Source organism: Symphodus melops (genome assembly GCF_947650265.1).
Source record: "Symphodus melops genome assembly, chromosome: 17".
Taxonomy (NCBI): Eukaryota; Metazoa; Chordata; class Actinopteri; order Labriformes; family Labridae; genus Symphodus; species Symphodus melops.
In genome coordinates, this window is record NC_136707.1 from 22,220,850 (window position 1) to 22,244,936 (window position 24,087).

Here is a 24,087-nt window from a genome sequence, read left to right on the forward strand (position 1 = left end):
TGGATTCAGAGGACATGGGATGTGACAAAGATGGACCAGTCTGAGGGGTGAATTCTGCAGATCCTGCAAACTTTTTCAAGTACATAAAGCAGCTCCACACTGCCTTATCATGTATTTAAATGTCAAAGAGTTACACTGAGACGTCCACTAAATCCCCCTGAGAACCAGCCAGAGACTGTGAAAGCAGTCCTGGATCTTATATCTGTAACAGGATTACTGGGAATAGCTTGAAGAGCTGCACCAGGACTGACCTGTGAGAGGCAGCAATGTGCCGCACGGCCTCCAGACTGCCAGAAACACACGAAGAAGAAGAAGAAGGTGTGCACTTTCAAACAATTCATACAAGTAGACAGATAATTGGACTCAGCAATTTCTGATTGACACTCAAAGAGAGTTGAAAATGTGTGATCAATGCAATGAGACAAAGTGACAACCATCATGTCTTTTCACCCTAAACACAAGAAATGATAAGAAGAGCTCTGACCGTGGGGGGAGGAGACCTCATTTTAAACATGAATGGACTGAAACTGATTTCTGGATTAAACAAACTCATTAAACTGAAGCTGCTGAAGTTGCACAGAACTGGACGCTGGCTGCAGTAAAAGGTGAAGGTGAAGAAGACGTGCAGCCCCATCCTCTGTTCTGTGAGTTCCCTTTGTTTTATTAAGAGCATGTCTTGGTTGATGTTGATGCCTGACAGCACTCACTCGGATCCAAGCTGTTGGACTGTTGCTCGTGTTTCTGCAGAGCTGCTGCTTTGACGCTTGATGAACTTGCTCTCTAAAACTCTCTGCATGATTTCGACTGTTTGCTCGCTTCCTCTTGTGTCCTGCTGGTTTGTTGCTCAATGGCCTTTTAATGAAGCAGAGCTGCTTCGGTTGTGAAACGTCAGTGTTGGCGTGCGCTGAGGTTCAGGGAACACCTCCAACCCCTCAGGCCCTCTGGGAGATTTTACCATCACAGGAATGTGGGCGCTTACTCATTTTTAATGTTCTTATTGGGGGAAGGGGGGCTGAGCTCCTCACAATGCTGAACAATCAGTTTCTTTTCCTAACAGCACTTTTCTCTTGTGTTCGGTTGGAACGGCTCCAGTTAATGAAGGTGAAGTGCTTCAGGTTCTCCTCTGACAGCGAGTGTCAGAGTGATGACAGCTAATATCACATTATAAATCAGATGAGGAGACCTTTATGTAAACAGTGTTTTGTTGAGACCTGCAAGTGTGTGTGTGTGTGTGTGTGTGTGTGTGTGTGTGTGTGTGTGTGTGTGTGTGTGTGTGTGTGTGTGTGTGTGTGTGTGTGTGTGTGTGTGTGTGTGTGTGTGTGTGTGTGTGTGTGTGTGTGTGTGTGTGTGTGTGTGTGTGTGTGTGTGTGTGTGTGTGTGTGTGTGTGTGTGTGTGTGTGTGTGTGTGTGTGTGTGTGTGTGTGTGCATTCTTTCATTATGTCACTACGCTCGCCCTCCCACAGAGCCTCGTCACTATCTAGCTGTGTAAACTTGAATAACTTGTTATTCTATGGAGAAAAGATTTTCCATAACGTCGAAAAAAAAAGTACCCAAACTGTTTCCATGCAGTGATTTGGGCATTGTTTTGAATTGAATTGTCTTTATTGTCATTGTACCAGTACAACAAAATTTGCAGTGCAATCCCTTAAAAGGTCGAATTATCTTTTTTTTTTTTTTTTTTTTTAACACAGAGAATAAAAGGTTTAAAACAGGATCTGCACTCTGTGTTATGGACACCCAGCAACTTTGACTGCAAAAGCAATGTTTCCATGTCACACATCCTTTTATTGGCATGATCTGTTTATATATATATCTGTTTAAATCAAGCTTCTTATGTTCTTATGTCCGCATCTCTTCTTCGATCGTCAGTTTTGTCTTTGTGTGTATCACATATTTACACATCGTCATCCCCACTCGTCTGAAGCTCTCATTATCCTGCAGGGCGTTTAAAGAACTTTGGATGTAGACTGTTTTAATTAATCCCAAAGGTAAAGGATTGTCTTCAGCTCAGACTCAGACATGGTGGAGAGGTTCAGCTATCTGAAATTTAAATGCAAAATCTGTGGGCGGCAGAACTTTGCAAGGGCCAGGAAGGCCGTACTCATGGTGGAGGGTGGGCGAAAGTTCAAGGTGGCTGAATTTTAGTGCTTTATTAACTCTTTGTGTGACTGTTGGGCGGAAACGGACTCCTGACGCTCGATAAGTTGGACATGATTTGTGCACAGACACACAGTTGTCCTGCAGCACCATGCTAATCAGCTGCTTAGATTAGCTCAGGTAGATTTACTGTGCCGAGTGTTTGACCAGTCACATCCTGAAGGAGAGGGAGCGCTTGAGAGAGAAGCTGTGAATAGTAAGGCTAATCGCCCCGGGCCATGGGAACAAGCTAGCCACAGGGCTAAGAATACAGCGGATTGGTGCAGCATGTGAGAGCTGCTCGGCTGGACAAGACGGTGACCCACAGTGGGAGGGGGATTAGGGTCATCTCGATGTGATCTTTCACCAACGCTCGCTGCAGCTTACACAAGAGAGAAAGTTATTAATAGAAAGTAACTTTAAAGAGTGTGAGCTGCAGCTCTGATCCACAGCTTTAATATCAAAACCTCTTTAATTGTTCCCTGTGCCTTTGCATCCAGAGACGCTGCAGAAATGTGCATCAATAATGCATAATGCAATGTTGGGATATGCTAGTTGTTCTCAGTGAGGTCATATTGTGTTTCACAGCTTGTTTGTCAGAATCTGCAGAAAAGCCTTTTTTACGTCTTCCAGGGAGCCGTGTCTGTGATTTCTTTCTGTATGTTTGAGCTTTTTTTTTTTCACCGCACCATTTTACAGTTTCTGCTGACTGCTTCCCCGAGGACAGCATGCTAATCAAGATCACAGTTTAACCAATGGTTTACATTCTCCTCGCAGATAATAGCCTCATTGAATCTCATCCCTGTGTTATTTCTGTCATTACAAATCACCGAATATGATCCTTGAAGACAAACTAAAGAGTCCATCCTTAGATGAACCGCCGCTGAAAATCAATCCCTCGATCGAAGACGTCCTAACAGCATGTGACCTTCAGTGATCACCTTCCAACCTTAAAACATGTTGGCTCTAATTGAAACCTGTCATTCTGCACCTGAGAGCAAGGCATCAAATCTCAGCTCCTCCACACACTCACTCTTCATTAATGTTTTAGTCCTTATTGATTCATCCTGTCAATATTTCTGATAAGTAAAGGGGGCTGTTAAAACCCTTGAAGGGTACGTGTGTGTGTGCAGGTCATGGCACCGTTCACACGAAGAGCTCATTTTAGGATTTTAAACGACTCGCATCGGCTTTGTTTTTCAACACCAGAGGGGACGCTTGGTTATTTTATTATTCATTCATCTGAAGCCCATTGGTCGATATTATACTCGGAAAACAAAAAAAACAAACAGGGAACCTGCTGTATCTGATTTTCATGTTTAATTTGTGCTATCTGTGGTGTGACCGGCTGCAGGTGCTGAGATGAAGATTCATGCCAAGAACAAACACATAACCAGAGCACGCTGCGCTCGCCGTCATGTGGTACAGCACGGCTAAAAATGACATCAAACCTGTTTTTTGATCAGTGATGAGAAATGATGTACAGTCGATAGTTTCTTTCATCTTACAGACTCAGACGTGTGTTTTTGTAAATGTGGGAAGAGAGCAAACTCAGAAAGGATTTCAAAGCTTACAATAGAGTCGAGGGAAAAATGGAGCCAGATGTCGAGGAGATCGTTTTACCTTTTCACTGCAGTCTTGAACTCATTCACTTTATGAAATCATAAACTGAAGACACCTGAGAGAGTATTACACATCGCTGCATGTTTGCTGAATGCTGATATAATAAGAACTCGGTGGTTAAAGTGAAGACGGCATGAGCTGGCCCGTGAATGTGCCGGCTCGCTGCACAGTGGGGGGTGTTGGCTGAGCCATTAAGGAGCAGCTAATCTCTTCAGATTAACAGGATGTCAGCTCGCTTTATTTATGATCAGCAGAGAGAGAGAGAGTGGGGACTTTCTTTGACTGCTCAATCTGCATTTATTTTTATGGTATAGTCTTTTTTTTTTTTTTTTCTAGGGTCCGATTTAATTAGCCATGTTTATAATATGTGACGACATCATGTGACGATTTCTATCAGCTAATTTCATCGCAGATTCACGCCGATATTACTCGATTAAATTCCCAATCCAATAGCATTTCATTTCAGTAACGCTACATTACACTAGCAGGTCCCTTTCACCAGCAGAGGGCGCTATTTGCATCACAACAATCACCGTCAATATAAAGTCGCCCGCCAGTCCCGGTTATAGTGAGCGAGCGTCGCCCGCGTTATCCGGTGTGCCCGGGTCCGTCACCACCCGTCGGCACCCGTTTGACTTCTTCCACTGATTGGACGAGTTGAATCAGCGTCAGTGAGACGAATCTCTCCTCCCATGTTTAACCCGTTAGCGTGGTTTCCCTTTATCGCGTCACCTCCAATTTTTCTTTTCTTTCTCCTCTAAAAGACGGAGGCCTGATAATACCAGCGCCATTTTTTTCTACCATTTTACCAGACATGATCCTTGATGAGTAGGTTACCTATAACATGAATGGTGTGCGACAGCGGTGTGCCTTCTTCTTTGCAGTGTGTTATAGTGCAACTTTTTCGCCAAGACAAAACCTGACGTGAGGCGACGCCACAGACGGCCTTCGTCGCCATATATGTCTCATATCAATATCCTTCTTCCCCTGGGATCCATGTCTCTCCCAAATATTTGTCCATTTTTCCTTTTATAAAGTCCCATTTCCCTTTCCTCTGTTTCTCTTTCCACCGTCACACTCTTCTCATTTCCTTTCTGGACAGTAAACCTTTGAGGGGAAAGCTGCAGGCTGCCTTGGCTCTCAAAAAGGCAAATATTCTCACCACAGACGTGAACTGGAGGAGTCTGGGACACACTGGGACTGTGTAACACTCTCTTTTTCCTCCTCGTCACAGCTATGCGTACTACAAGGAGCCTCTCTGGCTCGTCGCAGCCTGCAGCTCTGAGCGTTGGCAGAGAAATAAGTGAGAATGTTGGAATAATTCTTATCAGCTATGAACACGTTCGTTAAAAACACCACGCAAGTGTGAAGACGAGCGCTGCACATGCACTGCTGCAGAGTCGTAAGCGCTCATCCACAACATGACTGCACGTTGATATTTTCAGTGAAATGACTTTTGATTAATGAGCATAAAGAACATTTTCTCCCGCAGCCCGTTTATTTATCCTCTCCTGCAGACAGGCTGCACTTGTGTGCTGTGTTGACTCGGTAAACATGAGATGGAAGCCGACCGCTGCATCAATAAACGCCACAGCCAGGTTGCACTCTTATTTCTGTCCATATTAGCCCGAGAAGCTAATTATATCTGCTTGTTTGTGCCGAAGAAACCCAGCACTGATCCAAAAAAAGCCCTAACCTCTCTGCCAGCGAGTAATGTCAGCCTCTAAATAGCCGAGGAGAAATGAGACGGTGGGAATGAAAAGTGAAGGTGCACGTCTTTTAGCATCTATGGGACTTAAAAATGCTTCGGGGATTTGCCCCATCTCTTCAGCTTCAGTTTTAAGGTTTTTGTGCGTTGCTGATATTTCCTCTGGCTTTCATCGTCAGCCCTGCAGGATGCATCAGTCTGCAAAGTAAAGGAGTTGTTGGGGATGTATGGGTACAGTGGAGCAGTTGGAAGAGTCTGTCGTCTGGAAGGTCAAGGGTTCGATCCCCAGCTCCTGCAGCCACACGTCAGATGTGTCCTCGTGCAAGACGCTTCACCCCAAGTTGCTCCCTCTCCTTCGTCTGTGCATGAACGGGATTGGTTACGTCTGATGGTCGCTTTGCAAAGCAGGCTGGAGCTGCGGTGTGAAAGCACTTTGAGCAGACTAGAAAATCACTCTACGAGCTCAAGTCCATTTTACAATCATTCGAGCATCATCTGTGAGGCTGAGGTCAAGTCCTGTGTGCAGGTGAACCCAAGAAAAGTCCTGATTTGAGCTCTTTGAACAAAAGGAGTCATTGGACGATTCATGTTGTTGAGGTAAAATCAAAAGTTAGAAAATAACCAAAAAAGGTTAACGCAAAGTATCAAGTATTATTTTCAACACTCGGAAACAAACAGTTTTTTATTACAGTATTTAACAGTTTAACTTTTCCAGCCAATGATAACAAACCTTTCATATCAAACTAGTGTTGAATGTTGTTTATGAGTGAAATCTCAGAGATGGCTGTAGATTATAAAGAAGTGTTGGAGGGTGAAGTCTGCGTGAAACAGAACATAAACACATCCTCTCTGCTCAGCACGCAGTCACTCACGTTTAGATCGTCTTTGTTTACAGCACATCATAACTCTCTCTCTCTCTCTCTCCCCTACACACCTCGCACCCTGAGGTGTCAGAGCTGTGCGTGCTTTATGACGGTCCCAGCGGCGAGCGGGAGATTGGATGGACACGCCTTAATACCGTGAAGGTCACAACGCTGCCTTTGTGTGACGGAGGAACAGGCCTCAGACTCTGACTGAATACAAAACAGACGACATATTGAAGTGTTTGTCACTGCTGTAGTTCAGAGAGAGAAAAAAAGACCCGTGTGTGGAAATGGGTTTAGTTTGTGTAAGTCGATTTTTATTTTCATCGGCTCAGCGCGCGGGGGGGGGGGGATTTATGCCCCGCCCGCCTCACCTCTGTCGGAAAAGGTGCCCTCACCCTGTGCTTTATGGCTCTAATATGAATCAGAGCAGGAGTGCAGAGAACATATGAAGTGTAAAATATGTGCGCTGACTCACCTCGACCCGGCTCATCACTCTGCCTTTACTGCGGCAGGGTCCTATAGATTTAGGTGGTGGAAGACATGAAGGATCCAAACATGCAGCCGCTCATGACTCCCTGCTGCATTCACTCTGGATTTAATCAGTTTAATACTTTGAAACAGCAGGAAACAAAGGAACAGCTTTCAAACTCTGAGGTTGTTGGATTTTTCTCTTTAGAAACACAGCTGATAAGTTCTAATCAGAGTTGTAATTTTATAATAATTTAACTCTACAGCACCTTACAGATGAATAAAGACTGGGAGTCACAGTTAGTGTACTTCACTTAATGTTCAGCTGTGGGTGACCATCTTCATTTAAGCAGATGACCTTTAGCGTGTCAACTGAACAGTTACGGTAACAGGAAGTGAAGTGGCAGCACGTTACTGGATCTGAGGACTTAAAGGAACACAGTTAACCAATCAGGGACATTCTGACTGTGTGGCTCTTTGCGTCTCATTGGATGAATCCTCCGTCTCCTTTAGATGCTTTTAATGACTGTATGCAGGTAGAGCCACAGACGACCCCTGACTGTGTCACTGCTCCTCCTATCTCTCCCCACTCAGGTTGCCTTCAGGTAAAAAAGGGGCGGAGCCACCTAATTTGATGTCATGCACCTGAGCAGACTCATGTTTTACTTTAAACAGACCGACCTATCCTCCACCGCTGCACTTAATTAAAGTGCTGTGCTACCACCGGGGCTTGTATAGGTGCAGCTAAAGCGGCTACGCTAAGTGAATTCATTCATTATGCAAAAAAAAAAAAACAGTTTGACAGCCTTTTGTTTTCTCCATGGATCTTGTTATCTTTTATCACCCTGCAAAATCAACCTCTGACAATGCGTTCAAGACGGGAGTGCTAAATCCTTTTATGTGTGCTCTGTATTCACACGCACACTAATTTACATTTCTGTGACTGCTGGGAAATAAGAAAGGAATAGAGAGGAGGGGGGGGGGGGGCAAGAGGCCGTCGTGGCGCAGTGTTCCCGCTCAGATCACACGGGCTGCATGTATTAATTGAGACATTAAACTGCCAGGCTGTGTCTCTGACATCACAGACGGGCAGGAACTCTTGTTTTCCCTTTTACACACACACACACACACACACACACACACACACACACACTGTCTGTGTTGACATCAGCTGAATGATTAAGGTAAACAATCGTCGGTACATGTTGTGCTCTTCTAAGTGTCATTTCTTTCTTCCTGCACAGCTCATTACCCATCGCTCATGCACCACATGTCTGACGACACACTAAAACACATCACATGTCTCGTGTCTACATGTGTGATGTTTGAATGCAGCGACGCAGTCCTCACCAACACGCTCCGTCGGGCCCGCTTCATTAAGAAACAAGGCACAAACACGCTGTCGACCATATTCGCATTTAAAAAGCCACTTTCTTAGATTGAGTCGTAAAAAGATGACGGACGGCTGTCAGAGAGGAAAAGGTACTTTTAATAGGAATCAATATGAAGAGCAGCTGCCAATCAATATGTCAGTGAGCTGTGACTGCACGCCTCGACATCACGTTTATCACACATGCAGGACATTAATGAGACGCAGGTCAGCCTCATCTGGACACGAGGCCTCGTAAACCGGCCCTGGCACGGTTATAGTGCAAAACACAAGTTAATAATTGCTCATTTTTATCACGTGCTATCATGTTGTGCTCTCTGTTAATCTGAAGCTGATAAACACACTCGGCTGCATTCAGTGCTGACCTTACTATTTACTTTTCCGACTCCTATTTTTCCATTCCTTCCATCTGTCTCTCCGTGTTCCCTCGGCTTGAGAATCTGAGCAGATGGAGGGGGAGCGAGCCGTCGCATGCCAGGTGGTCAAGTGGTGGAGGGAGTACACGAGAGGCGGAGAGATGGGAAGTGGAGGAGCACTCTTGTGGTCGTTGCTCGGCGGTGCCGTCTGCTCTGACCTGTGATAAGACGGCACTGACCCTTCCCTGAGCTGGATGTTTCCACATCTTTGACCTTGCTTATATATAGTAAACAACTGAGAAACCAACCGATTGTTTTTCCCTGCACTTGTCCATCACGCACTTAAATCATTTATTTATTCTACCTTACAGGACTGCCATTAGAGTAAAGGCCAGCTGCTGCAATACTTAGTCAGCACTCAAATGATTTAAGGGTTCCAGCACTCTCCCTGTCTCATCTTTAAAAGCAACAACAACAACAACGCTGATAAATAAAACATGAGAGCAACGTTACTGCTCCCTTTTTCTCCCAGTCATGCTTCGCTTCCACGTTATGATACTTATAACAGAACTGAGGATGCACATTCATCATGGTGGCATTTTGTATCCAGACTCTTACTTCCTTCTGCTGCACACTGTTTGTCACCTCCGACCTCGAGAAGGACTTTCTCCCAGCTCGTTCGCTTCTCATCCCCTCTCAACACCCGTATGACTGAAGAACGTCCAGCAGAAAGAGCCAATCAGGACGCTTGTTTTCAAATAATGTTAAAAATGACAAATGAAGCTTTGTGTTATTTCAGGCAGGCCACGGAGTCACGCTCTAATATTGTGCCAGAGTTCGCATCAGCTGATATCGCGCCAGCCTGACCATGACCAGCTGACCTGCTGAAAGCATCCTATTGGCTAGATAGTTCTTACGCCGCCTTATTCAAACCGCCAATGCTTCCTCTGCATGCTGCATTCACATCCCTCCTCCTCCTGTGATGCTCTTCTGACTTAATGTCATGCTTGTCATTGATGCTAGCGTTCCTTGTATGCACGGGAAGGGCAGGGATGTGTTAGTGCTTTCCACGTCAGCATGTGGAAGGGCAGGGAGATCCCTCAGAGCCAAACCGCCAACTATAAATAATTACGTGGAAGTTTTTTGACAAAATGGTCCTGACTGAATTTACAATGTTTGAGGAGACATTTCTAAAACTCTGACACTTTAATATGAGCACAACAAAGGGACTCGAAGAGACCTGCGACTGTCATGTCCTCCTTTAAAGACTTGTTCAAATATACACACACTAAGTGACACGTTCAGGTATTAGTTCTGCCTCTGTGCCAGTATTTGTGCCAAACAGCTTCTCCCTGTGTGTTCAGCAGATCAGCCTTCCTCGTCAGCACGTTTGAGCCAATATTTGATTTTCAGATTCACTCTTGTTTGTGCATAGTTTTTAGAACAACATGCCAATACACGAGACAAATGCATCCAACAACTCAATCAGAATATAAACAATAGTATAAAAAAAGCTGCTGACATTGTTTGTCAAGGATATCCGAAGGGGGGTATCTTAATGAGGACAAACTAAGATGCCATTATTCCTGCCGGGCTAACTCTTGCTTTAGGATATGATTTAAAAGTCATGTCCACAGGCAGCATCAAATAGTTTTAAAAAGCATGGGAGATTATCTAACTGAAATAGCATTTGTTCCAAAAATATTTGTGGCAAGAGGTTTAAGCAGACGGGAGAAGATGAGGCGCATCCATTTACTGCATGATGTAACGTGATTATCAGTTGTTTGAATCAACGCTGCCCTGATTTTACGAGATTAAATATTTAGGACAACATCAACATGGAGCCTCTGGTTTCGTCCTTCTGCTGCTCAGAGTGAAAGGATATTAATGCCAACTAATTAGAGGTAAAGAACGAGGGATTAGGCTGAAAGGGAGAGTATCTGAGGTGATGTGATGGACGGGCAGATGGCATAAACAGAGGAGGACACAGAGCTATTGTGAACACGATTTACAACGGGAACATCTTCTCTTTCATAGACATGAGTTTTTCTGCATTCAGCAGGAGTATAGGAGCAGAGTGAGGGGAAGATTACATTGTGCAATCTCACACCTGGCTGCACAATGCTACAACCCCCCCCATCATACTGCAGATGGTGAACATCAAAGCAGCAGGACATCAGGGAGCAGATAGCCTGACTTTAGATCTCTGGATCACCTCCCACAGCTCAGATTTTGCTGAGTAATGTAAACATTAAAAGCTGCCAAACACTGGTGTAACTGAGACCATTAATAAAACATGCATGCCAATTAGCTGTGCTGCTGATAGACCAGTGCTAAGTGCCATACACACTGAGCCGGCACGGACACCTTTTATAAACACAATGCCATGACCTCCCAGCATAGAGAGGTGAAGTCTAGTTAATTCTCAACAAAACTGACTGTGCTCAAGGTCAAAAAAAGAGTCTAAATCCACTCTGATCATGTCTATAAACCCCTCTATTTCAGCCCTGCTCAGAACAGGCTGTTTTTGTGTCTGTAGCTTTAAATATGTAAATGAGCTGTATGACCACGCCCCCTCTCTGGAAGGGCTCGGGTGTACTCGCTGCTTTCTGGCTCCATGTCCTATTGTTTACGGTGAGAAGGCAGACTCAGAGGGCAGAACAAACACCTAGCTGTGGGAGTGTCACCCACCTGGGGGAGGGGCTACTGCTCTTTGTGATGTCATAAAGGGAAAATCTCCAAACGGCCTGTTTGAGCACACATTTTCTGAAAAGTGGAGCAGGCAGAAGACGGAGAGGATGGACTTTTTTCATAATTTTGGGCGTTTGTAGACAGAGACACATTAGGTGACGTGTATTCTGCAGAATATGTAAAACATGACAAAGCTGAAAAAGAGTTATAGAGCTACATTAGCGGTTATTTAGAGGGATGTCTTCTGATCTACTCAAATGTTGACTATCTGTTCAGCACCAACACCTGAAGGACACATTTAGCTCTTTCAATATGCTCCATGTGGGAGTTCTGTCTGAGGAGCCAAAAGCAGAAATGCACCACTTCAGCTTACAAAAATATTTATATCAGAAGAGCTCTTTTGATAGTCAGCAAGTTTAAAACTACAACCTCACTTGCTTAAACCAAGATGGCTGCTGCTATAACAGGGGAACATTCTGCATATAATTAAAGGGAGTCAATAAACTGGCCAGTTGTTAGCATGGGACTGTCTTCTTTGTCATGCCTCGCCCTCTTATGTTGAACAAAAAATCCCAAACCATTGACTGCCCTCGAAATCTTCCTGACCTGCTGCTTCACATGTGACTCACATGTGGCAGACTGGAGCACGGGTAGGAGGGTCCTCAGGAGGGAAGCATGACCTGAAAAGAATAATGTGGAAGTAGCAGACAAAGCAACGATTGTGATGCTGTTATTTTGCCTTTTATATCAAACAAAAGAACAGATTAAATCACAGCAGGGTATAAACGTCCCTTCTGCTCGCTCTCAGTGAATTTTCCTGAATATTTCCTGCCACTTCCTTACATCGACTCACTCAAACGTCACTTTATTTACAATAATGCTGTCAGGAACCTTTTCAGGTAAAGTCAGAGTGAAGAATCCGACTCTTTGTAATCAAACATATAACTCATCCTGAACGTGCATGTGTTAAAGCACCAGGTAAAGTCTGTATTGAATTCCTGAGATACTTAGTCGAAAGCAGTCTGCTGCCAGTTGTCGCACCAGTTGTTGCACCAATTGGTCGTCGGCCTGTTGAGGACGTCTTAGCCTGAGTTAGCTTGTGACAGCCCTTGGGAAATGAACACAGATGCGCTGCATGTCAACAGGTGAGGCAGCCCCATGCAGAGGGCTGAAAATGTGCTTATTTTAAAATGACAGGTGAAAACATGGGACAGCACTCAATATTAAGTGAAAGCAAAAAGCAAGAAAACGTTTCTGACATCATCAGCAGCAGAGCAGGATAAAGTACACCCTCAAAAAGCTGATAACAGTAACTATGATTTATGTCATAAAGGTGATGAGCGCCGGTTAGAGCGCCCCCGGTACATTTTTACCTCGGGTCCTGACAGGTTGAACATGATCTCTTTTAGTTCATGAAATCTGGTCAGCAGGGTTGATCATGTAGAAACGTTTTTCTCATGTTTCACAGAGGAAACAAGAAGTGCTTATTTGCATGATTCACAGTTTGGATCAGTTAGAAATAAAGTGGAGTAAAGTTGATCGGGTTACCTCACCGTGTGTGCTCTTTAACTTTAACAGCCGGGCCGATCATCACAGAGCAGTTGTCAGGAATTGTGACAGAGGAGACACCAACTTTTCCAAGAGGTGGTACCTTTAACACTGCATCCACCAATCACAGCGAGGGGTGGAGATGTGCCTCTACCCGGCAACAGACTGAGAGGGTCTCCCATTACTCAGCTGGACTCATGTGGGCTGACAGAACAGCCTCAGGCCTGAGAGACACTCACTCTGGTCCAGGTCTGACTAAACATGGGTCAGTGTCCGTTTAATTCTGTGACTTTGGACCAAAGGAGGCAAAACACATTCCCTGAAATCATAAAAAAGGCTTTTGGAATTGGACTGAAGCGTTAGTGTGTGAAATAAGTTATTTATAGGGGCGTAACAGTTTCAATAGAGCTGATGTGTTATTCTGGTTTAGAGGCAGCAAAAACACATATTGCAGAATATAAAGGGACAGATATCGAAGATGTCGGCAAAGAGAGAGCGAGACGTCGACGTTGCATTTTTTGTAACTTGGCAGATTGACTGTCAGAGTGAGTGAAACATTAACACTCCTCAACCTTTGTTACTGCCAAAGGAAGCTCTGCTGGAACTGAGACAAACACATCTCATTAGTCAGTCCCCCAGTCTGTGTGGGTGTGCGAGCGTGTTTGACTGCCAAAACTGTGGGTGTGTGTTTGAGTGTGTGTCTGTTCGCCCACCACCTGCATGAGCACAAATAAAGTTGTTGAAAACTAGAAAACAAACCTCTTTCACAACTAGTTCAGCCCGGTCTTCCTTCACCTCTCTTATCCGGAGCAGCCTCTGGTTTCAGTTATAACACCCAACATTAAAAAAGGCTTTAATCAATGCAGAACACTTTGTCCTTGGAAACGCAGCTCGTATGTTGTGCACGCCAGCAGATTAACTCCTGGACCATTTGTTTTTGGTGTTGACACCTCCTTTAATGCTGAAACTGTAAATCACTGAGCGAGGGTGACAGCGCTGACATTACCAATTCATGCAATAACAGAGATTGCTGAGCACACACTCAGAATATACAATCTACTTATTCTCCACTTTGCAAATTGTGTGTTTCATGCTATTACATAATTCTAAGCAGTCATCGCACTACATCAAATCCAAGTTTGTGCACATTTGCACATTCAGGTTTTTGTTTTGGACTTCAAAATTCCATTTTTAACATTCGTTGTCTCTGCAAAAATGTCACATCCCTCACATGGTAAATCTGACAATCAATCGATGATACTTTGAAAGAGTCAGCTGGAGCAGATACACACAGAAACAGTAGGAAAAGAGGGGGAAAGCAGAAAATTGACCTCTGAGTCCATCAAGATTCATGATGGGATTCTTTTTGCTGTACGTTCTCCCCTTCCACCCTTTTGTTGTTATTATGAATATATCAAACTGCACATTTATATAGAGAAAAAAAAATTGCCCCCATAGCATCAGACTCTGCTGCTTTATTTCAGGATGAAATGTTTTGCCGTAGCCTTTGATTTTTCTGTCAAGTCTCCGGAAGACATCGCAAGAAATCATCCTGTGAAATGAAGCAGAGCAGCTGCAGGCTGTGGTCTGGATGGTCCAAAAAGAAGGATGAACGGATAAATTGTTTCTCAGAAATGAAGGGAGATTTCACTCAGATTAGCACCTCAGGGCTTGATTTTTCAGGGAGCAGATTTGAGTGCAAAAAAGAAAGGAAAAAAAAAAAAAAAAGACTGGACATCAACGTCGCTTCAGGAGTCAGCTGTGACAGAAAAACACTTCTTTGAATTTAGGCCACAAAGGTATTAACTTGACTCTCTGATCTAAATTTGAACAGTGCAGCTGTGGAGTTTCTCCTAATCAGAGCTCAGAGATGGAAATGAAAGCAACATAACATGAGTAATAAAAACAGGTCCTGCCCTGTCTAAGGTGTTAAAGGGATTCAAAGACAACATTGTGTGAATGTGGAGGCCAGAGGCTTTCCCTCTTATCCAAACACAGCAGAGTCCTGAGCTGCAGCCCTGTCCTGCACACACACATACAGAATATTTCAGCTCACTGGCGGAGGGTCACTTCCCAAAATGCCTCCCAGCACTGACACAGGCGTGTCCTTAACGTGTGCCTGCTTCACTTCAGAGTCATGAATGTCCTCTTGCATGAAGAGCGAAGAAATACCAAGAACATAAGTTTCCTCAGCGTGTGTTTTCCTCACTGTTATCTGTCATTACTGACCAGTAAAAGATAACAAAGGCTGAGAGATTGGGCTATTTGGGTGGTTGCAAATGGCCGCTGCATTATGAGCTGTGGCGAAGTCTGGGCATGCTCACTGACTTGTTATCAGCATAGCAGTCAGACCAGCCCTGCAGTGTTTACATTTGACATCTGAGGTCAGAAATGACTGGAGGTTGGTGTTGGCGTGCGGGAGCTGCAGCTTGATGAACTGAAGAAGATAAGCTGGGACACGTGGAGCTACATTATAAACGCAGGGATAACACCTCCGTGAATTAACTCCGTTAAAGTGGTTTTATAATTGCCTGTCATTCATCTTTCTTCGTTTGACACATCTGCTCCTCCTGCTTCCCATCTGACGGGAACATTAACGTGTGACATTGAACAGCACAGTGTGTACAGTCCTGCCTGGATGAGTGGGAGGCTTTTTTTTTTTTTACAATACATTTGTCTCTGAGTCGAAGCGTACAGACGTGAGCGCTGATAAATCCGGCCTCGTCGATAATGCTGAATTCCTGTTCTCATCATAGAAGAAGACAAAAAGATTTTCTGTTCATTGTTTTTGCAACACATCTCTGTTGTTGTATCTGATCAGATGACTGGACCTTTCCTATGCAGTGCGACATGTTGTTCTGAGGGCGTGACGGTCAAACGTGGGTGAGGTTTTTAAGGTGAATCCAAACATAAATAAAGACACATTTACGTCTGTGAGAAGACAAAAAAAAATCACATTTCTGTTCACATGTGAAGCTCAGCTGCAGGATCAACCTGTCAGGTTTACACGTTACAAGAAGTCCATTACAGTGGCTGCTTCAGAAACCCCGTGGTACCCAGGTCAGGATTGAGGCCTCTCCTCAGGTGCCACGTTGGAATAAAAAGAACAGGTGCCTCCAACGTCCCCCGAGGTATTGATTTATATGTTCACAACTCCTGCAGGGCAACAATGAGTCAGCGCTGTCCTCACAGCCAGTGGCCATGCTGGATCTCCCTCTCTGCCTCTGAGGCCGTACTGTCCCCACAAGCTCTGGACAGCATGCGGGGAAAACAGCAATCATAAGCCACGGTCGCACGTGCACTATGCTCCTGAAAATATCTTGAAATTGCCCAGTGGGGCTGCATGTGAGAACTCAAACGTACGAATGCTTTTCACAGTCTCCGACCTGCCAGAGTGAGTGGGCGAGCGATGACGCTGCTCACGTTGCACGGAGCGGCTGCTCTTCTGCTTCCTCTCAGTTGCCTGTGTGATGTTTTGAACTTCTCATCATGCGTACTCGGAGATTGTTTGACACCATTTTATTAAAGAGAGTGTGCCGAAATATTTCAGGATTCAATGTTCTTGTCTCTAAATCCTGAATCCTGTTCCTCAGGGATGTTTTTAAATCTGAAAAGAGAGGAGAGGATTCCTGTTCTCAGCTGAGCAACCAAACATCTCTGACTTACTGTGAAGTTTGATGTGAGACATCATTATGCTCCGTTATTGACGTACTAACTATTTCTCTTAAGATTTGACCAGTCTGATGTTTCTGAGGGCATCCAGGCTGCAGGGTTAAGGATTTCTATAGATGTGCTGTAATTTAGCTTTACCACACACAGCGTGGAAGTGAAGCCCATCGACACTTTACTCTTCTTATTGAGCCTGCTATCCAACATATTAATGAACAGATTCCTCAGTCTCATCATTTCTAAATCTTTAGTATTATAGATGCACATGTTGATGATGTTGTAGCACTCGGTAAGTTCTATAGAAATGTATGGACTGTCCTGAAAAGGTGTGAAAGGGAAAGTCTAGTTATTGGAGGATCTGAAAGTCTGAATATCTGAAAACGAAGAAAAAAAAAAACAAGTTAATTGAGCATTAAGATTTACTACGTTGTCAGTTTCAAGATCGACTTCTCTCCAGCGGTCATGATGCCTCCAAGCTGCTCTTTTCCTGCAGGGAGTCAGATTGACACTTTCTTTCATACACATGGTGTGTCTTTCAAATGTGCCACAGTGATGACTCAGGCCGTCTCACAGCATATTGTTCCACAGCTGGGGATCATCATCACGCCGCGCAGAGAGCATCCACGCTGCTGTTCACCCACAGCAACAAAGTCAATATTGGAAACATTTTCTGCTGAGAGGATGATAGAAAAGTCTAATAAAGTCTGTAACTGACTCTCAAGCTGTAGGGTGTGAAACCTGCGGATCATGCAAACGCTCACTGGAGAGGCAAAGAACACATCGAGCCACGACTCACACATGGGAGGCGGCGGCGGCACACGGCAGGATTTCTCATTCCTGTTTAATGGCGTCGTTAGCGTGTCCTTGGTGACAAGGTGGACTGTGATGTAATAAGTGATTCAGCCGGGCTGGGGCGGTAAATGAAATAATCTCCAGGATAAATGACATTGTGACCCCATGCTGCTGCTGCACACACACACACACACACACACACACACACACACACACACAGCACATTGTGTGGACTCCCAGTGTCCTCCCTCTAAGGAGACTGCTGTCGTGTTGTGTGGGACATCATTAAGCGTTGCTCTCGTCATCGTTTGGCGTGTGCGAGTGAAGACGTTTATTGAAGGAAGTCTGAGCAGCTGTTGAGTGTGTGTAGGTTGACATTTCATGCTTTTTAAACAGAGCAGTGGGAGGACGTTGCCCTTCAGAGAGACGGCGCTGTAAAGACGGCAACTTTTACAGCTTCGGAATCAATTACAGCGTGTGAAATATTCTCATGCAGATGTGATCTTCTCGTGCACGGCATGAAGACACGATGTTCACGGCCTCGAGGGAGAAATGAGTCATTCAGCAAAGAGATTAAAAAAAAAAACCAGTCCTCATTATCCACCAGATGCATTTCTTCTACAGACTGCAGGACTTTATGAATCCAAACAACATAATATAACATTACAACCTGCAGGAGTGAGGAAAAAAAACGAGAGCAGAGGACTGACAGGAAACAACAGGAGCGGAGACGCGGTCCACACTGGTTTTATTTTCTAAAGAATGAAGGTGAGATTCTTCTGCCATGCTAGCTGTGTTAGCCTCAGGTGCTTCAGTCTTAGTCATCAGCTGAATTGCTTTACTGGCTCTGATCTTCTCTTTCTTATTTGCTGAAACTGTTTTCGAGTTTGTTTTCTCAAATGTGGCTCACATGAGTGTGGAAGCTGTTTGAGAGGTCAAAGATCAAATATGTAACACTCTCACATAACCAGACAATCTAGAGGCTAACGTCGCCTCGGGTCCAAGATTCGCTCATCAGCATGAAATTCCTGCAGTTTGAGCTCCGCCTCAGCCAGATGCAAACTTACATCTCAGCATGTGTGCAGCGTTGGAGATGGAAGGACTGAAGGTGAGATTGGAACTCTCTTCATCTCTACACGTCAGACTTCTGTATCATCCATCCTGCAATGAGCTGCAGCTGGAGGGAGCGAAGCAATCACAGAGCTGGAACAACGCTGTTGGCCTGTGTCTCTGATTGAAAACTGAATGATGGAAAGTTCAGTTCAAATTGCAAGATTGGATCCGTGTTGTGTTACAGCTGACTGAGGATTTACTTTAAAGGGGACGTTTAAGTCCCGGTCACTTCCTCTGACAAACTCACTTCAGTTAAATTGTTTTGAGCATCACAATTAAAAGAGAAAGTGACGAGATGTTTAATCTCCTACAACTAGATATTAAACACATCTGTCTGACACAGCCTCCAGTTACACCACGTATTTCAGAGATCTGCTGGTCCATAGTTCATACTGCTGTTACTCTGTTTTTTTTTTTGCCAAAGTGTAAATAAAAGATGAATCTGCTTGAGCTCATAAAACACGAACAGTAAGGTGAGTGTGTGACAGTCTGCAGATGATTAGATTCAAGAGAGAGCTCCTCATAAACAAGGGAATCTTTTTCATTCAATCCTGGAAAAGCTGGGATAGATTTATGCCTCCTATTACGTCCTATATATATCTAGTAATACCTAGAAATGAGTCTTGTGCACTCTGCGTGTTTTTTTTTATTTCATACCACTAAAGAAACACTCATTTCCAATATTTCCAATTGAGTTTTGATTATCAACCGATTCATCTTTTCATCGTTCCTTTGTCTCATGAGTAAGAAACCAGGCGTTTTTTATTTCAGTGGTGCATCACGTCCTCTCCCGTGGATGTCGGGATGTAAACAGATCTCTGCTCTATCTGTAAGGTGAGATTGTGCTGTCAGATCACGAAGTGCTGCCTCTGTTGTCGCCCCTTTTCTAACTTTCTCCTGCTCAAATTTCACATATTTTTAGCTCGCCGCTCCGTTTTGGATCGATTGTATCTGCTCCTGTGTGTTTGTGTGTGCAGCTTGGAGGTAAGCCACTTTTCTCCGGCCCTTTTGTTGTCCTTGAAGATGCCGTGTCATTATGGGCCTCTCGTATTTCAACCCAAGGCTGAATAAGCCTGAAGTCATCTTCTCTTTCCTTAAGTGGACCTCATGTTTAAGAGCTGTCATGTAAAGAGGGATATGTTATCTCAGCAGGCTGCAGGTTGGTTTGCATGTATGTTGATGACTTTGTGATGATAAGCACATGTCAGAGCCGTGGTTGATCTAAATACAAACAAGTAAAGTCGCTGTTTGCATGACGCTCAAGCTCCACCTCTCTGCTGTTTACTTCATTGACCAAAAGTTGGCTTGAGACAGCGTTTCAAAATCGCCCCTTCAGTAACCAATGGGTGACGTCACTGAGACTGCGTCCATTACTCCTGTACTTCCCTTTCCTATCATCTCTCGTCCCGCCCTGCTGCTTTCACTTCCTCTCTCTTACCTTTAGCTTGCACAGTTGCACTCGCGTGATCTAAACAATGTTCAGCAGTACACACAATGAGTCTTGCACTACCTTCTTTTTTCCCCTGTTTACATTGCCTTTACTAACCACATGATCATTCTGATAATCATTAGTCCTCTTGCTCGTCTTCTTCTCTTGCTGGTCGCGTCTTCAGCTCCGTTTGTATGCCAGCTGATTATTCACAAGGACCTCTCCACCAGTGACCTCTCCTCCATTGGCTTGCTCTCTTGCTACACCCTGTCATCCCTCCACATCCATCCATCCATGTTTATGCACAAAGGAACAAGTTTAAATGCTGCTTCCACGAACTCTCACTTCTAGGGCCCCGGCTCTGAACAAGGGGACCATTGAGCAGAGTGGTGAGAGGAGGGGCCATCCTGGCAGTCAGTCAGAGTTTGACAGAGGTCTGATCAAAGACTGTGAGACTCTGTCTGTGACACAGGCTGCAGAATGGGGGCCTGATGGGAGATATGCATGGCTGAACTCAGCTGGGCATGCGTTATGTTGGGATGGTTTTCCTCCTTTGTTTAGCAATGCGGTTGTATTTAAATAGATGAAGTTTTTCCTCCAAGACTGTTCAGGAGTTTCAATTCCAAAGCTTATTACAGAGTCGAGGTGCATTAGCAGCCACTGTGCCAGCCAAGGAGTTAGTTTTTGTGAGAAAGCGACCAATTGCAACGCAAGTTTTCAGAACTTTATTTTGAAATTCCAGTTCATATAATTCCTGGCTGGGCGCAGCGTCAACTTTTCCACGTCTGAATTAAGAACTGATTCACAGATTCGACTTTCTGCTCCTGCAAATGAGTCAAAGACACGATGTCATTCACAAAACAAATGTGAACAAGTGTGAAACGCTTCTCTTACCGAGCTGCAGAGCAACATTTTTTGTTTTATTTTTTTGAGAATATTTCCACATTCAGACTCGAAACAGGAAAAACAAACTGCACAGAACAGGGCGACCTTTTGGGCGTGTTTGGACCTGAGTAAAATTTGCGCTGTATGTTTTGAGGAATTTGACCTCGAGACAGAACATAAACCAATAAATCTGTCCTGTTGGAAGCTATTAGTAGCCAGCATTTATTCTGAGTGGAGCAGGTCCTGCACATGCTCAGATCGCTCCCTTGTGTCTGCGTCGCATCAGTCTCCCGTGTTTGTTGTCGGCTTCGCTCAAACTTTAATTTTCTCTTCATCTGATCTGCTTTATAAGCTGTCAAACAAACAACAAACATTGCATGTGTGAATGCTTCAGGAATATGCAGGTTGTGGCATAATAACCAGCTCAGTGTTTGTTCCTGTTACGTAACCATGTATAGGATTTAACCGCGGCCACTGAGACCTGCGTTGTCAACATGACCCCCGGTCATTTAAAAAATGATTCAACCAACAGACGTGTTGTTGTCGTGTCACATTGAATATTCACTCTGGATTCAGTGGATCCAAACAGTGAGCATGTGAAACGGCACATTTAAATGTACAGAATATACATCACATGGTCACATGGTGTTTACCTTCAGTCTCACACCGTCGGCCCTCTGGAGCCAACGCAGCGTGTAATCCATATGTTCTTCTTCTCAGCGCGTGATGGAACCGGCACAACCAGGCCAGAGCCCGCGGTGGGGGAGAGTGGGCGTTGGCCTGATAGCGCTCTAAAAATAAACATGTGCCTTTACATAATAACCTGATCTGTGTGAGAGCGAGAGTGATCAATGCCAGCAGGTCCTTTTACTATTATCAGCTGCAGGCAGCTGCAGATCCCGGCTGAGTCTCCAGATAAACACAAGCCGAGACACTTTATCAAGCTGGATGGATGTAGCATCCAGACGCCCTTTATATACAGACTGTGTGTTTCCATCTATCTGTGAGTGAGGGAAGGACTTATAACTAATCATGATTATTTATCTTGAAGGTAAGGGGGGTTAGAGCTGCGGTCAGCACGCCGTGAACTCGCTCTGTGTTCTTTTCACAGTTCAAGCTTGATCCAAGTAAAGTAGATTATTGAGCCAAGCCCTTTCGTTCGCTGTAATTATGAGGAATTGCTGTTTCAAGAAAACATAAACGGTAACATCGCTCACGAATCATGCTGACGTTACACAATATCTCAGCCAATAGTGATCCTCTTATACGTTCACCCTTCTACAGCGGTGATTTAAAATCACAGCAGGTGCTCTTGTGATGGAGTAACGTTCTTATTCGTATTAAACCGAGAGTTTGTTGTTTATAAATTCAAGAAATAAAGTTGGAATAGTAAACGCCTTCACTCTGAAGGTTAGTGAGATTTTAAAGAGCAAATCTTCGAATCAAGTCTGAAAACAAAGGATTAATAGTCTGGCACATCTTGTTGGGACAATCATCCTGTTTCTACGTCTTTCTTAATATTCCCAGAAAAGCCCAAACCAGACATGCGTTAAAGCCCAGATTGGATGGAACTTTCTTGAGATCTCTTCTTACTTATTTCGTGGATTACAATGTTGGTTTTTTTCCATGATATTGAATTCATGCTCCTCAAGATCTCAAGACTCTTCTTTTGTGATCAAGGGGAAATCATGCGATGACAGCTCGATGAATATGTTGAGATCTTGAGAAGATAACCTGAATGTCCTCGTTATCACAGGAAGTTTTCTTTCCTCTTCTTAAGAACACTTTACAAAGACCCGTGTTGTTGTTGTTTTTTTTCTGTTCATGCAAACTGGCTTCATTTGCATTTCTCTTTGCAGCTTTTCAAAAGTTTGCATACATTTGTCTTGGAAATTGCTCGGAAACCTGAACACTGCCTCCTGTCCAGAGGAAGAGACGACGATTTGGAGGACAGGATCATGGTCAAAGTGAGCTCTCAGTGTAGGCTCTTAGCTCGCTCGCTCTCTCTCTCTCTCTCTCTCTCTCTCTCTCTCTCTCTTTTGTTGCCTCTGTGAAGCATTCGCTGGTGTTGAGGCCTTCATCAATCACAACACCTTTCTATCTCATCCATCTCAGAGGCTGATGTCTCCCTCCTCTCTCCTCCCTCATAAATCAACAGACAAAAAGCATGCTAAAGGAGCCGTCTTCCTTTTCCCTTCTCTTCTTAACATTTACTCTTTTTTTCTTTTTCTTCAGAGAACAATTGAAGAGGTGTGTCGAGTAACCACCTGTGTTAGGTCACGATGAATGAAGAGTGATACTTTTCTCTTTTCATCCCGGTGACCCCCGGGTCTCTTCGCTCTGCGCCCGGAAGTGACGCGGTCGTCGGTTGTTGCGGGGCGGCGTTGGAGTCGCGCACAATGCAGCGGGTGTGTTTGCAGGAGAGACGGACGGATCGGCTGTCACTCTCACTCTGAGGAGATTTTAAAGGATCAAAGAGGGTGAAAGGGAAAGGAGGCAGGAGGAAGGAGGGGAGGCGTGAGAATGGTTACCATGGTGACTGTGACATCACTGTTTGCTCTGCCTTTTTAAAGGGAATTTTGTTTGTGCGGAGGTGAAAGCAAACGGCGATCTGCAGACGACAGGAGGAGGAGGAGGAGGAGGAGGAGGAGGAGGCGCTTTGGGGAAGATTTGGCCTTCAGAGTACAATCAGAAAAATGAAGGTTTTTTTTTTTTTTTTAATTCAGCTCCCTTCCCTCTGCTTCTCAGTGGCGTGGGCGACTGCTGTAAACAGATCTGAGTTACGTCAACACACTAATAACACGGCGTGTTTGTGTGGAGGTGAATGCGTGTTCCAGTCAGCTCAGACATGTTTAATTCAGTTATTATTTTGAGGACAGGAGGAGGAGAAGGAGACAGAGCGGGTCAGTGTGCTCGCTGGATTTATGCTTAATGAATAAATGAATCATGTTGTGCAAACACTGATAGGAACATGTGCCTCATATACTTTTACAAACAACAACACGGCATGTCTTTAATAAAAATAAAACACTGGAGAAATCTGTATAAACACGGAATAATTCTTCTTTCTTGCCTCCTAAAAACCTGAAGCTTCTGTGTGCCGAGATTTTTCATCAAGTATAAAAGGAAAAAAGATTCACGTTTAACCGTCTGAAAAGTGGGCTACAGTACCTGTGTGACCAACAGTATAAACAGGAGAGACGTGCACGTGCAGCCGCCATAATCCGGACCGCACACGACCTGACGCCACTGTGACGACACATGACAGTTCAGTTCTTACAACGCGCCGAAGACAAATTAAAAAAAAAAAACCGAGAAGCAATAAACAATCTGTCGTCGTCCGGACTCCCACGAAGCATCTCACAGTCCCAAACATTTGTCCTCCCATGCACACGACCAGGCAGGAAGTCCC

General features: G+C 44.4%; 1 protein-coding gene across 1 annotated transcript in view; it reads left to right on the forward strand.

The window, feature by feature from the left end:
- Positions 1-24,087, forward strand: part of LOC306837795 (protein Tob1-like) — a 35,614-nt gene continuing 11,527 nt past the window's right edge. Inside the window, exon 1 of the mRNA XM_079365598.1 lies at positions 1-644. The gene's annotated coding sequence lies outside the window, so the exon portion shown is untranslated. The remainder of the gene's footprint in view (positions 645-24,087) is intronic.